Here is a 14,253-nt window from a genome sequence, read left to right as displayed (position 1 = left end):
AAAAAAATTATTGCAAAATCTCACAGTGACGATTCGAATATTGAGCGTATCGTATAAAACAGCGGCAGGTTTAACAACTGGTGAAATGCAACAATAACAACAGCAGCAGCAGCAACAATAAAAAGCAATTTTACAAGGATTTTGCGGTTTCGGTTGATGTTCGCTCTCTCGAGTGCTGATAACGACAATCAACCGAAACCGAAACGGATAGGAAATTAAATTTTTTCCAATCAACAAATTTTCAATAGCTTCAGTAAGTTTGCATGTATGTATTTTGGAATGTCATAGAATTTATCTCTGTTTATCAAATATATTTGAGTACCCTTAACACACATACTAACGTAAATTACATATTTTTAAAATCACACGTGTGCATACCATCGATATGAACAAATCGAATGTTATCCTTTATTCTCTCCGATATGTACAAATCATTTCTATATAAGTTGCGTTTACATATGGGGTATTCCATCCCATTTCGACCAATTTTGAACCCGATCCCTTTAGAACTGGCTGAAAGTTTTTCCTCTTTTTCTAGCTTACGAAAGACGTTTTTCAGAATTTTATCAAATTTTTTCACCCAACTCAAAAAAAGTTATGAATTTTTAAAAAACCACCGTTTTTGTTTTCAAAATGCTTTAACTTTTTCAAAAATTGACCGTAAGCTAGAAAAAGAAGAAAAACTTTCAGCCAATTCTAAAGGGGACGGGTTCAAAATTGGTCGAAATGGGATGGAATACCCCATATATAACAATGTCAATTCCCTTTACTTGGTTAGAAACTGGTTGTGATTGGCTGAAAAAATCTGCGACAATCTAACATGGCTCTATTTTCGAATCAAAGGTCTGATGAACTTCAACGGGTAATTACCGTTAAGTTACGCTCAAACAAAAAGCCAACGAGCCATGGAGTTTATCTTTTTGTACCCGGCTACTTTTTATTTTAGAAAGCGGTAATAATGCCAAACTCTGCCGATCAGATTGTTGGAAATATTCCCTCCCCTAAACATACATTAAATAAGTTCGTAAACGTTTGCGTATCATGGGTGAAAGCCAGGACCAGGAGCTTTACGATCTTCTACTAATCCTTTCTTAGTTTGGAGAACATAAGCCTCGGTTAACTTCTCGAAAGAAAGACGAATAGCATTTGAAATTGGTGAAACCAGCTGGTTTTGTATAAAAAAATGCATTTTCACTACGTTCATGAGGAAGAGCGACCATGTTGGCGTCGCTTCCTTTATATTTTTAAAAGGTTTTATTTAGCTTGAGTTGACAGGCCGCATGGCCGCATGCACGGCTGCGCGGCAGTTGTGAACGAATCTTGTAATTGAAATTTAAGTAACTTCCCGATAAGCTACAAGTATGAAACTTGGAATATAGTTCAGAACCCGATGACAATGCAATAACAAGAAAAAAATCGCCGCTAGGTGGCGCATGGATCGAGATATTCGCAAAAATCTTATTTGTGGACCGATTTGGCTCATATTTGGAACACTTAATACATACAAGAATTGAAAGCGACCTATCAAAAAAATCGCCGCTAGGTGGCGGAAGGATCGAGGTATTCACAAAAATCATATTTGTGGTCCGATTTTGCCCATATTTGGAACACATAATACATAGATACATGAATAGAAAGCGACCTATGATGCCCGATTTGGCTCATATTTGGAACAAATATTGCATACAGTCCGGTAGAAGTGGCATCAAAATATTTTGGAGTTTTAGGAGGGACAAGCATACGTGGCGCAGAGTCGAGTAAAGCCTTTGGAAGGATTATGTATTGAGGACTTAGGTTGTAACAAATTGTCAGGAAAGAGTCCTTGTAATAATGAGTCACTAAATGAACTAAATAGAATGAGAAATAATAGGCAATTAAATAAAGACTAAAAACTTGAAAATAAAATAATTAAAAAATTTTTTTAAGTTAAACGGTTTTATTGAAAACAATACTTACATGAAGTAATAATAATACGAAAAGCTAGAAAATAAATTGGTAGGTCCTAGGTACTAGTCATCACACTCCTTATCAATCTAAGGCGTTGATCAGACAATTAAATAAAAGCGTTGGACGCGTCATATTTCTATTGATAGTCATAAGTAAAATCAACTGAACCTCAATCAGTCACATTTTTAGAAATTTCAGGGTCAGGGCGTGCTGTTTTGGGCATTGACGCTTCTGCTTCGCGACTGTTGTCCATGAATTATTTTGATCTGATTATTCGACTTCTTGGTTCGAGGCTATTACAGGGTCCCCTAGCTGAGTCCAGGCATATATGTACCTGTGCAGATTTCTTGGGCTCAGAGAAACTCAAAATGTCATGCAGCCCGCCACATTCCTCTGCCAGATATGGTTGCCAGAAACTTCTAGTACTGTCCCAAATGTTTCGGCCATGACCATAAAAAAACTTCCAGTCTGAATGTGGGAACGCTGTACGCCTCTTAGCCGGCTGGGCGAGTCCAGTTAAATTGTACTCAATTTATGCTAAGAGACTCGCGTAAAAATTGCCAGGGTCATCAGTTTGACTGGAGCTCAAATGATCCCAATTTTAAATTATTTGGAATAGCTTCCTTGGGAGTAGATTTTGTACCTAAATAAAGCCGCGGCTATTCGGGAGGCCGGCAGACATGTTGCACAATTTGGAACCAGCAGCAGAAAGGCGGCCACTGCTTACACGATGAAACGCTGTTAATTTTAATAAAACAAAATGCATAAAAATTGTTAATAAAAGGATAAAGCAAAACTTCTTTTCGTTCAAGCTTAATTTTACAATTTCACTGCATCAATAAATGCAGCTTTGGAGCTTTGATTACAAAGTGCATATTTTATTGTTATAATTTTTTGTTGTGATCGGCTCAAAAATGTCACTGGCCCCAATTAATATTCATTTACGAAGATACTAACTGGACCACAGCTTATGCGAACACAAATCTTTAGACTGCAAAAACGACAAGCACAACAAACAATGTCAGAGTTTCCAAACCATAACATTAAATCACTTAAAATGTCAACAAAACACACTCCCTCGCACCCCAACCAACCTTACACACTCACACACCTACACATACTCAAACTCAGATTATTTTCATATTAATATTGCGTGAGCTTTCTTCTTCTTCCAGGCAGGGCTGGTCCCATCCAGATGGTTCCCATTATCATAATCTGTAACATCATCATCATCATCGTAAAGCAATTGTTATTATATTGTACGCAGTAAATATTTACAACAACAGTAATAAAACGCATATCGTTATGAAAGCAAGAAACCAAAGTCCGAATACGACGAGCAGAAAAAGCTGTGAAAATAAATTAAAGAATGCCACTAAAATAAGTTCATCGAAAATGCAGAAAACAGTGACCATAGCCAAGTTGAAATCTTAATTACTTGCAGAGCATTTGACCTCAGCCTTTTGCAAATTTCGTTTGGTCAGACAGTTGTATATGAGTTCGACCATATGCCAAAAGACCAGTCAACCAGTGCGTTTTCTAGTACACAAACACAGACGCTGGGCATATTCAAGTGGGGCGCCCTACGTTCACACCAAATTACTCTGAAGATTAGTCGCACCATCAGCACATTCAAAAGCAATGGCATCCATCCGCGCACCCCCGGCTCCATGTACCTACACATAATTTTGTATATGGACGTTGGTATCCGACGCAGGACTTCTCATTCTCATTGGCCAATAAGTACATGATGTGATGTGTTGTTTTGGATTGCCGCTTGCCTTTTTGCCTATCCTCTGATCAGTTTATTCGTTTTGCTGGCTGAGTGTGGTGTGTTGCACTTGTAATGGGGGTTAATTAGGCTGTGCGCGCGACACGCATATATCTTGGTAATTAAGCGAGATATAAGATATGAAATGCATGTGGCAACATACTGACAAACACTCGGTCAAATCAACAACTCCGCCTTTTAGTTGAGGAGATCCAAATGGTGGGTTTTAATGGGTTTGCAAAAGAAATTATGATGTTAACATAAAAGTGCTCCTGAATTTTGAGAAAGTACACTTCAAAAAAAAAAAATTCTGCCCCATTCCATTTTTATCATCGAAAATAAACCGACATTGAACATGTTGCTTCCAAAAAGATTTTATTCCTTTTTTCGATAGATTCGAACCACTCCATAAATATCTGCATTGGAAATATGAATGTATCTACTCCTATTTTAAGTTCTGATCCAAGCGAAAATTCAAATTATTTTAGCTGGTACCTTTATTCACAGATAATAGAACAAAACCCATTTCGATTGCCCCCTGAAGGACTTAGGTGTGTTTAATATGAGTTGACTAAATTGACTTGTGCTATATTGCGAAATAGTTTCCTTCAAAGAACCTGCCAATTTGCTTACCTTGTGCTATCTGGGAAACAAAACAATTCCGACGTCACTGGATTGACTGCCCAGAGCAAAGACAGGTAAAACTGCTTATACTTACGGCAACGAAACTATCAGCCAAACTCATTAATCTAAGCAGGAAGGACCTAAGAACCCTCACTAGGTACTATGCGGGACACTGTAGTCTGAAATATCACCGATACTAAAATATGTCATTTCTGTGAGCTGGAGGATGAAACTCCGGTTCACATTCTCAGAGAATGCGTCGCTCTGGCAAGGCAGGGATTTCCAATCTAGATGGTGTGACTCTTAATCCCCATGTGATATGGCATAAAAAGTCTGAAGAGGTAGTTAGATACATTGAAAGCCTCCACACACAAGATAGGATGAAATGTTATGCACAATAGATCTACACAAAGGCCGGAGTGCTTCGAGGCCTAGTAATAATAATAATAATAATAATAATAATAATAATAAGAATATAATAATAATAATAATAATAATAATAATAATAATAATAATAATAATAATAATCTTATGCTATAGAGTTCAATGAAGGGGAAAGGGTCGGGAAGGCAGGCATACTCAAAATCGAAGCGCCTCCAAACTATTAGCCGTTCTTTTTTTGTGTAGCTAGCATTTTTATCAAATGTGTGTTTAATGTTAAATATGAAAACCCAAACCGCCGATTTTTGAACTAGAGAGATACTAGTTACTATCAAACTAGTATTTCTTTGGAACTTGAGGTCTAGTTATGAACCTAAATTTTTATCACTATTTTCTAACTTCCCTACAGGGTAAACGCAGCAAATCATACTGAGCTTAATATCACCATCATTGATTGGCGCCTAGGATGTTTGGCTGCTTTGCAGCAAGTGAAGCCAGTTATCCCTATCCCGTCACATCGGCGTGCAGCTCATACATCAATTCATAGGCATCATTGGGAATACTCTTAATCCATCGGATACCTTTTATGTCGAATACTTCAATATTCTTCCGAACCAGATCTTTTAGAGAGTAACAAAACAGAGAGTAGTGAGCTTGACTTAGAAGTCGATTGAATTTGGCAAGCATATCCAATGTATTTCTGGCATGAAAATCTTCTCAGTGAAAACTCAATTTTTAGGAAAAATTAAAATTGCACGACGCAAGCTGGAAGAGAAGTTGGGCCAAAATCTGTTCGAAAGTTATCGCGCCTTTCATTCATTTATTTAATTACCTCAAACTGTATCACTTAATCTTTAACAAGGAATCGCTACCGTAGGCCGAGCAAACCCTCGTTTAGCATGCTAGTTTTTACAACATCGAAAAATTATACTTGTCCGAAATATTTGATATATAAAAAGGGGTATGGTTAATTGCGATTAAGCGTATGATCCTTTGAAAGCCAGGGTCTCTTTGTTACCTTCCTTTTAGCATATCAGCTTGGCAGCAGCGCTCTATTATATTATATCAATACCCACTTATAAGCGCCTTAGCCGTTCTGCTACCTAGTAGGGCGATGTGGAGTTCAACCATCAGAGCAGTGATAAAGAGCCTTCTCTAGCAACGTCGCAGAACCCAAAGGCGGAAAAAAGACTATGATAATGGGGGCAAGTCAGGAACAACCGTTATGTTGAGCTAAATTCGAACGATCAGCAAACATCTTTTCAGGCAGATGCAGTAGGTGCATATTCTTGGAACGGTATTGAGTTCAGTACAATGCCCAGAACGGCTTACTAAACGTCAAACAGAACCTATGTGTGAAGAATGAAGGCGACCTCACCATATTTGTACCATATACTTAACTGTTTGGTTTTTTTGTTTACTGTCGGAAAAGGTAAATATGATGCAGATTGTCTAAGTTGCCAAGTCAAATCTCAGCTTAATAAGCCTAATGAAGGTTTAACTCTGTCTCACTTTGCTAAGTATCTCAAATGTTTGGTGTCCTGCTTAAAACTGTTTACTGGAAATTCGTGGGGACTCCATTTTCATGCTTACTTCAAACGATATCCTGACGAGAAGAGTACTGTGTGCGAAAAAATTTCTTCTCAATAATTGTTTTATTTGATGAATCTAGCCTGATAATTGAATGTGGGCCTTTGGCATGGAACGACAGCACTTCATCCTTAACATTTTTTTTCTCAATATTTGACTTTTTAAAGAAAATTTTACATATTTATTTATCCTCATGCACTTGCACCATAGCACCCCAATTGAATTGAATTTTGCTTCACTCAATCTTCATTTACGACATTGGCACGATAAGGCCACAATCCACAAAGACCCTTTCGTTTTCATATCTGCACATTTCTTATGTTCTTTCACTCACTAAATTATGCCTCCCTCCACCCTCTTCACAACCAACATTCAAAATGACATTACTCGGCTGTCATCTTTCTAAAAGTTAAGTGGACTGTCAATGTGTATTTGTTTTTCGCAATTTATGCGGCAACTTTTTCTTACATTTCACTGTCGCCAGAAAAGTAAACTCGAAATTCTTTCTTTTCGCTGTAAGACGACAATAGGCTGTTTGTTGTTGTTGGCAAATATAGATATTCATCTCCTTAGAACAATTGCTAGTAATTAACATAATGAAAGAATAATAAAACCACCAGATCTAAGTTAATATTCTCCAAGTCAAGTCGGGGAAAGAAAGTGCGATGACATTTTTACTTAATTATTAATTGGCAACACTTTTTTAAACATTTCATGCGAATTGAGCAAAAAAAAAAAAAAAACAACAAACACCAGCGAGTGACGAATGGTGAAAGTCACGCCCCATAAATTAATTTTAGCTGCGTTTGACCACTGATGGGGCTGTGGTGTACTTATGGAAGCTCACATGAATAGAGGACCATATGAATGTGAAAGTTATGCGAGCATATCAATGATAGTTAAAAGGAAAAAAATTATTTCTTTGGAACATTACATATTACACAGATGTATAATTAGTACAAGGGAGCTTAGGCGGTTTTAGAGCTCAAAATGTTTGGAGCGTCTGTTCACCATGAGGAACGGGATAAAGCGCTTTGCCACAACAAAATCCAATCCCATACCTCGGATATAAGCACGATTTTGCCACGTAAAAAGCTCTAACAATAGAAAAAGGCAGCAGCAAGCCTCCGTGGACATCTACTTTTTCGGATGGGGACCACGGAACACGATTCGAGGGCACCGACTCGAGAGCATGCACCTGAAATATTTTGACCCTTTAAGAGGATTGAAAGTTTGTCCGACTGGTTGATGTCCTCTTGATGGCGAAGGCTGAGATGGCGCTCACATGGGAAGCACAAAATACAGGGCCAAACAAAAGGCCAATAGCATCTTGCGAAGCCTATCAGGGCGTGAAGATGGAAGCACACGTCCGTGTACTTCGATCCTACAGTCGAAAACTCAGCCGCCACGAAACGACATATCCGAACGGGTTGTGGTTGATTGAAATTACTGCTCATCGATATATATAGTCATATGCAGTACGAAGTTTTCTGCTTGATTGAAATAATGCCGCAAAAGACTAACGATGAAGGGATAATGTCAGTATGCAGCCTGAGAAATATTAATCCGCCGACAAAAACAGAAAACACGGATAGCTGTTCAAATACGGAGGAGGAGAGTAAGTAAGATACTCCTGATAACTCCTGAGCAAAACATAGTCGGACGAGCGTGAGCATCCCGATTGAAATTAAGTGTGCACTGACGCTAAGGGACAAATGACCTAACTCACAGTGGTATCACGCTACTTAATAGGGCTTATAAAGCAAGTGTATGGTGCGAGTTATTGAATCGCTAAAATCAATTGATTGGGCCTTAAAATGTGACTTTAATATCTACGCCTAATCCTGTAGATGACCACGACAACATATTTTCCAATAATTTTTATATCATTAGTATTGCTTTGGTATAGGCACGTGGTTTCAGGATCGATTTTATGGGTGATTTGAAGTTCCGAATTGGATGCTCTCAAACTTCGCTTATTTCTTACTCAATTAATTACGGGCTTAACGAATGAGCATTTAAGCCTTTGTATGGGATTTTTAATCAAGTAAGCCGACTTATAACACTCCTCCACAACTATTTAATACAAGTATTGTAATTGATCGGATCATATTAAATCAAACCACTTGCTGCTTCTTCGTGACGAAAATTAATTGTTTTAGTCCTTTAACTGAGCAAAATGTTTGCTTTCTTATTGAAAATTCTAGAAAATAGGACTAACCATACATCTTTCATTCTCATTCTCAGGCTTGTCATGTAAACATAAACTTATCACACCCTCATCAAGCAGCCGAATCATTAACAACCACCCATTATGTAATACATACACATACGTACATACATAAAAACAGTGTGACAGTTTACGGTCCCTCAATAAAATCAAATAAAACAATCAAGAAACGGGGGCCAAAGTACAATGTCGTGTACGACGGATTAACAGCTGTTCGGGACGCATCATTGCCAAATGTACCAGGAAAGACTAAAACGATTGCCCCGTTGGCTATTTGGAGTTTCAAACGAGGTGATTAATTGATTTGTGTTAAGATTTTAAAAGGATTTGATGAATTGATTTCTTGATGCCACAAATATAACTTTTTAAATAATTATGGAATAGATTGCTTATTAAACAAACGAAATTTTTATAAAATTGTTATTTTAACGGCCTGGGTGACCATTTTTTCTGATTGAATCTTTGTTAAGTTTTTTCTATTAACAAACATCTTTTTATACCCAGCGTGCTTTGCGCACAGAGTATATTAACATTGATTGGATAACGGTTGGTTGTACAGGTATAAAGGAATCGAGATAGATATAGACTTCCATATATCAAAATAATCAGTATCGAAAAAAAATTTGATTGAGCCGTGTCCGTCCGTCCGTCCGTCTGTTCGTCTGCCCGTTAACACGATAACTTGAGTAAATTTTAAGGTACCTTGATAAAATTTGGTATGTAGGTTCTTGGGCACTCTTCCCAGATCGCTATTTAAAATGAACGAAATCGGACCATAACCACGCCTACTTTTTCGATATCGAAAATTTCGAAAAACCGAGGAAGTGCGACAATTCATTACCAAAGACAGATAAAGCGATGCAATTTGGTAGGTGGGTTGACCTTATGACGCAGAATAGAAAATTAGTAAAATTTTGGACAATGGACGTAGCAGCGCCCACTTTCCAAAGAAGGTAATTTAACAGTTTTACAAGCTGTAATTTGGCAGTCGTTGAAGATATCATGATGAAATTTGGCAGGAACGTTACTCCTATTGCTATATGCGTGCTCAATAAAAATTTAAAAAATGTTTGAAGTCAAATTTTAACAAAACATTTAATATCTTTACAGTATAAAAGTAAATTATGTCAACATTCAACCCCAGTAATGATATAGTGCAAAAAAGGACAAAAACAAAAGAAAATTTCAAAATGGGCGTGGCTTCGCCCTTTTTCATTTAATTTATGCAGAATACTTTTAATTCCATAAGTCGAACAAAAATTTACCAATCCTTGTGAAATTTAGTAGGGGCATAGATTTTATGAGCCTAACTGTTTTCTGTGAAAATGGGCGAAATCGGTTGAAGCCACGCCCAGTTTTTATACACAGCCTGAGCAAAAATCGATATATCTTTACTAAACTTAGTTCACGCACTTATCTGAACTCGCTTTATCTAGGTATAAAAAATGGCCGAAATCCGACTATGACCACGCCCAACTTTTCGATATCGAAAATTACGAAAAATGAAAAAAATGCCACAATTCTATACCAAATATGAAAAAAGGTATGAAACATGGTAATTGGATTGGTTTATTGACGCGAAATATAGCGTTAGAAAAAACTTTGTAAAATGGGTGTGATACCTACCATATTAAGTTGAAGAAAAGGAAAAAGTTATGCAGGGCGAAATAAAAACATATAGAAACATATTCTAGAGTCACCCCTGGTCCACCTTTATGGCGATATCTCGAAAAGCCGTCCACCTATAGAACTAAGGCCCACTCCATTTTAAAATACTCATTATCACCTTTCATTTGATACCCATATCGTACAAACAAAGTCTAGAGTCACCCCTGGTCCACCTTTATGGCGATATCTCGAAAAGGCGTCCACCGATAGAACTAAGGCCCACTTCCTTTTTAAAATGCTCAATAACACCTTTCATTTGATACCCATATCGTACAAACAAAGTCTAGACTCACCCCTGGTCCACCTTTATGGCGATATCTCGAAAAGGCATCCACCTATAGAACTAAGGCCCACACCATTTTAAAATACTCATTAACACCTTTCATTTGATACCCATATCGTACAAACACATTCTAGAGTCACCCCTGGTCCACCTTTATGTCGATATCTCGAAAAGGCGTCCACCTATAGAACTATGGCCCACTCCCTTTTAAAATATTCTTTAATACTTTTCATTTGATACACATGTCATACAAACACATTCCAGGGTTACCCTAGGTTCACTTTCTTACATGGTGATTTTCCCTTTTTTGTCTCCAAAGCTCTCAGCTGAGTATGTAATATTCGATTACACCCGAACTTAGCCTTCCTTACTTGTTATTTGTATTTTCGTTTTCCTTGAATTAGCTGAACAAATGTGCATTTTTTCGCGTCATATGAATGCATTTTCCTTTGTTCGTAAGGCGTCCAGCTGTGCTATTTGATGACCAAATCCATTAGGATTCGTTGGTGGCTTTTTTTTCGAAACATGTTTTGATTGTTTTTTCTTCTTTGTTGATTCTTAGACATATTTGGTCATTTACTTAGTGGACATGTCCATCTAATGGCTGTATTGTTTGCAAACAATGTATGCATTACTTATTTAAAATACTAAATCCAAAAATAATATGGCTATGGTTTATTGTTGTAAATTTAAATAACAATAATGGACTAAATATAAATGTAGGTACTATAAAATGTTCCATTCCATTCAAAAACAATAACACAAAATAAAATCCTGTTAAACTGAATGTTATATACCCTTTAGTGAGCTGCAAGTACTGCCACAAAATCACGCAAAGTACTTTTCCGTGAAATATCATCCTCTATTGGCTCTCGTTTTAAAAACGCCCTTTATTTGAAATCTTTTGTTGACACCCTACTTCCGATTTTTTATTCAAAACGCACAATTGTTTACATGAAATTAAGCTCAACAAGTAGAACGACCGCTTCGTTCTTTCTATTTTCTGGAAAACTCGGTATGAATTCAAAAAGAGAAAGTGGTGATCCGTCCTCTTCCACCTGACAACTTCTGCAGAGGTTAATCTATAGCTAGATTATTGCTATAACAGAGTATTCTTCCATGTTCCTCATGGGTTTGCACAATGATGGTCCTCTGTTGGACCGCCTCGGTTATGTTCAGAGACACAGCAGAAAAAGACGCAGAGATTTAATACGGATAACAGCAATAATCCAGATTTCTATCATTATTTTATCAAATTAAATTCCAAAGCCTATATTCTTATCTTTTTATGGCATAGAACTCAGATCAGAAGACATTGCAGTAGCGATGCCTGACCTGTGAGTATTTTGAGTAAAGCGTAGTTCGCTATTCCATTTTTTAACTAGTCTATATTTTGTATCTGGTAGTCAAAAGCTGTCACTAAGGCCTTAAACTAGAGCACCAGAAACTCGTATCGGTCAGATAAATGTATTGTGGATTCTATGTATGATATTGAGTTCTTCGCGAATGCCATTTTGCGGCTGCAGAAAGTTGCCATAGCTTTCTTTGTTCTCTTCTCAAAATTCCCTTTCCAGCTTAGTTTGGTTTCTAGAATTATGTAAAAATATTTAGCTTCAGGGAATTTTTTTTGTTGGTGAATAGGAGTACATGCTTCATTTTAGTGTGATTCATCCTCCTATCCTGAATACTGCTTCTATGAATTTATTGCTTGGAAGAAATTCAGCTGTGATGAGTATTATTTGTTCTAAAGGTTCACAACCCTCCTTTAGCATCCAGGATCCATAGCAGAAGAGGGGAAACGTATTCGAAGGGTATCCTTGGTGGTCAGAGAAAAGAGGCATTCCATATACCAGAGAATTCTGGGTCTCATGTCGTAAAAGTACCCAGATGGTCTCCGTTTTAAAGTATATTTAAATAAAGGTAGATATAAAGCAAGCTTTCCACGGTGTCTTTCTTGTATTTCAGAGGTTTCTTGATATCGGCCACGTAAAGCGTGTTTTCCACCGACCATTGGGCGAAGGTTTGTGTTGTCCCTCTCGTGTATGTTAATAAGTCTCCTCAGCGTTTTAAGGATAGAAACCGAATACTAAACGCTTTTAAAAATAGATCATAGATATTGAGAAAACGTCACGCTGAGGCATACAACTTAAAGGTTAAAAGTTCGCCCCTAAATCTGTTTTTATGTTTAAATGTTTCGAAAAAGAATCTATGAATCACAGCAGCTTTCACAAATGCAATTTTTTTTAATGTCAGCACAAAGTTTGAACCCTTGCGGTTTGCTTTAAAACCAGACGTGTATACAAGTTTCTATTCTTATATTTTTTAAACAATCTGGTTTTGTTTCTAAACAATTTTAAGATTTTAGACTTATACTATATTCAAACAGAGAAATAAATTGAGGCAATTTCGATTTAAATTGAGTGGCGTTCATACCACTCAATTTACCTTACACAATAGTAATATGATAGCTGGTTGGCTCATCTCTACAGCAACAACGAACCTTTCTTCAGATTGTCAAAATGTGCGTGTTGGTATTAGACGAATGGAATGGAACGAAAACAAAAAACTTTGAAATTTTTGTTTGTTGTAAGAAAATATGTCCAATGTTTTGGTTTTATTTTGAGTTTGCCATGTTCTTTTGACAATCCCGACTCCAGTGAAATGAAAAATATAAAATCAGCTGATGAGATGAGCCAACCATATAGTTGAGCCATGCGTAACTGACGTTTAAATCTACTCAACAGACACACTTTACAAGGTTGCATTTGCCGTTTGAAACAATTTATTACGCTTTTTTTTTTTAAATTGACAATTTATTATTACAATTTATTGTATGATAAATTACGTAATAAATTGCCCAAATGGTATAAAGTGCCAATTTGGTGTGTGTTTGTACATAGTATTATGGTTCAAATATTTAATTGAATTAAATTTAAAAACACAGTAGTAAATTGAGCGGTTTTTAATTAAGTATAAAAAAGTTTAAATAGTTGCTTAAACCGGTGAATTGTTAAAATTTTAGGATGATTTTCTAAATTTTTAAAATTAACCTGCCTGTAGTCAAATAGCCCTAGCTATATCGATCTCCATTATTTTTTGTAGCAAAACCGTGACGTGCTCGACCGGCGAGTGCCCCGGGGCATGCGTTCACACAACGGTTTTTAACATGGGAACGAATAACCAGCTTGTACCCAAAGGTCCACAAATTCACGCACCTAGAGAAATTGCCTGTCGAAGCTACCCAGCCCATTTGTACAACGTCGCTATGTAGAAAAAACGATATGTAATTTTAATGGCAGTACTACTGGGTATATAAAAACACATAGCTGAACTCGGCTTGCATTTGTCGGTAGAATAGCAAATCTGACTCACTCACTTCCTCATCACTGAATTTTTGGAAGTCTCTTCAGCCTTAAAAAAAGGACAAGAAAAAGTAGTCGCCGCGCCACTAATAAATAATTTCGGCGCATTTGTCTGAAAGGATTCACTCCGTTCGGTAAAATTTGTAGATCCTGCCGGTGTGCTACATTTATTGCGCTTGTTTTTTCTTTGTTTGGGCGCTGCTTTTATCGCTGATGAGAACACATGAAGTAGGTATTTGCATTGTTGTTGATATCACAAAAGTTTGCCCCACACGCACTTAGCAAGGTTTTGCCATTTTTTGCGGGTTAATTTGTTTTTGGAGTTCATATATTTTTATCTTCGTCGAATTTTGCGTGCAAAACTTTTGTCGCTCATTTCCTGCTTTTTACCACAGAC

Source organism: Eurosta solidaginis, chromosome 1, assembly GCF_040869045.1.
Source record: "Eurosta solidaginis isolate ZX-2024a chromosome 1, ASM4086904v1, whole genome shotgun sequence".
Classification (NCBI taxonomy): Eukaryota; Metazoa; Arthropoda; class Insecta; order Diptera; family Tephritidae; genus Eurosta; species Eurosta solidaginis.
This window is presented reverse-complemented; position numbering follows the sequence as displayed.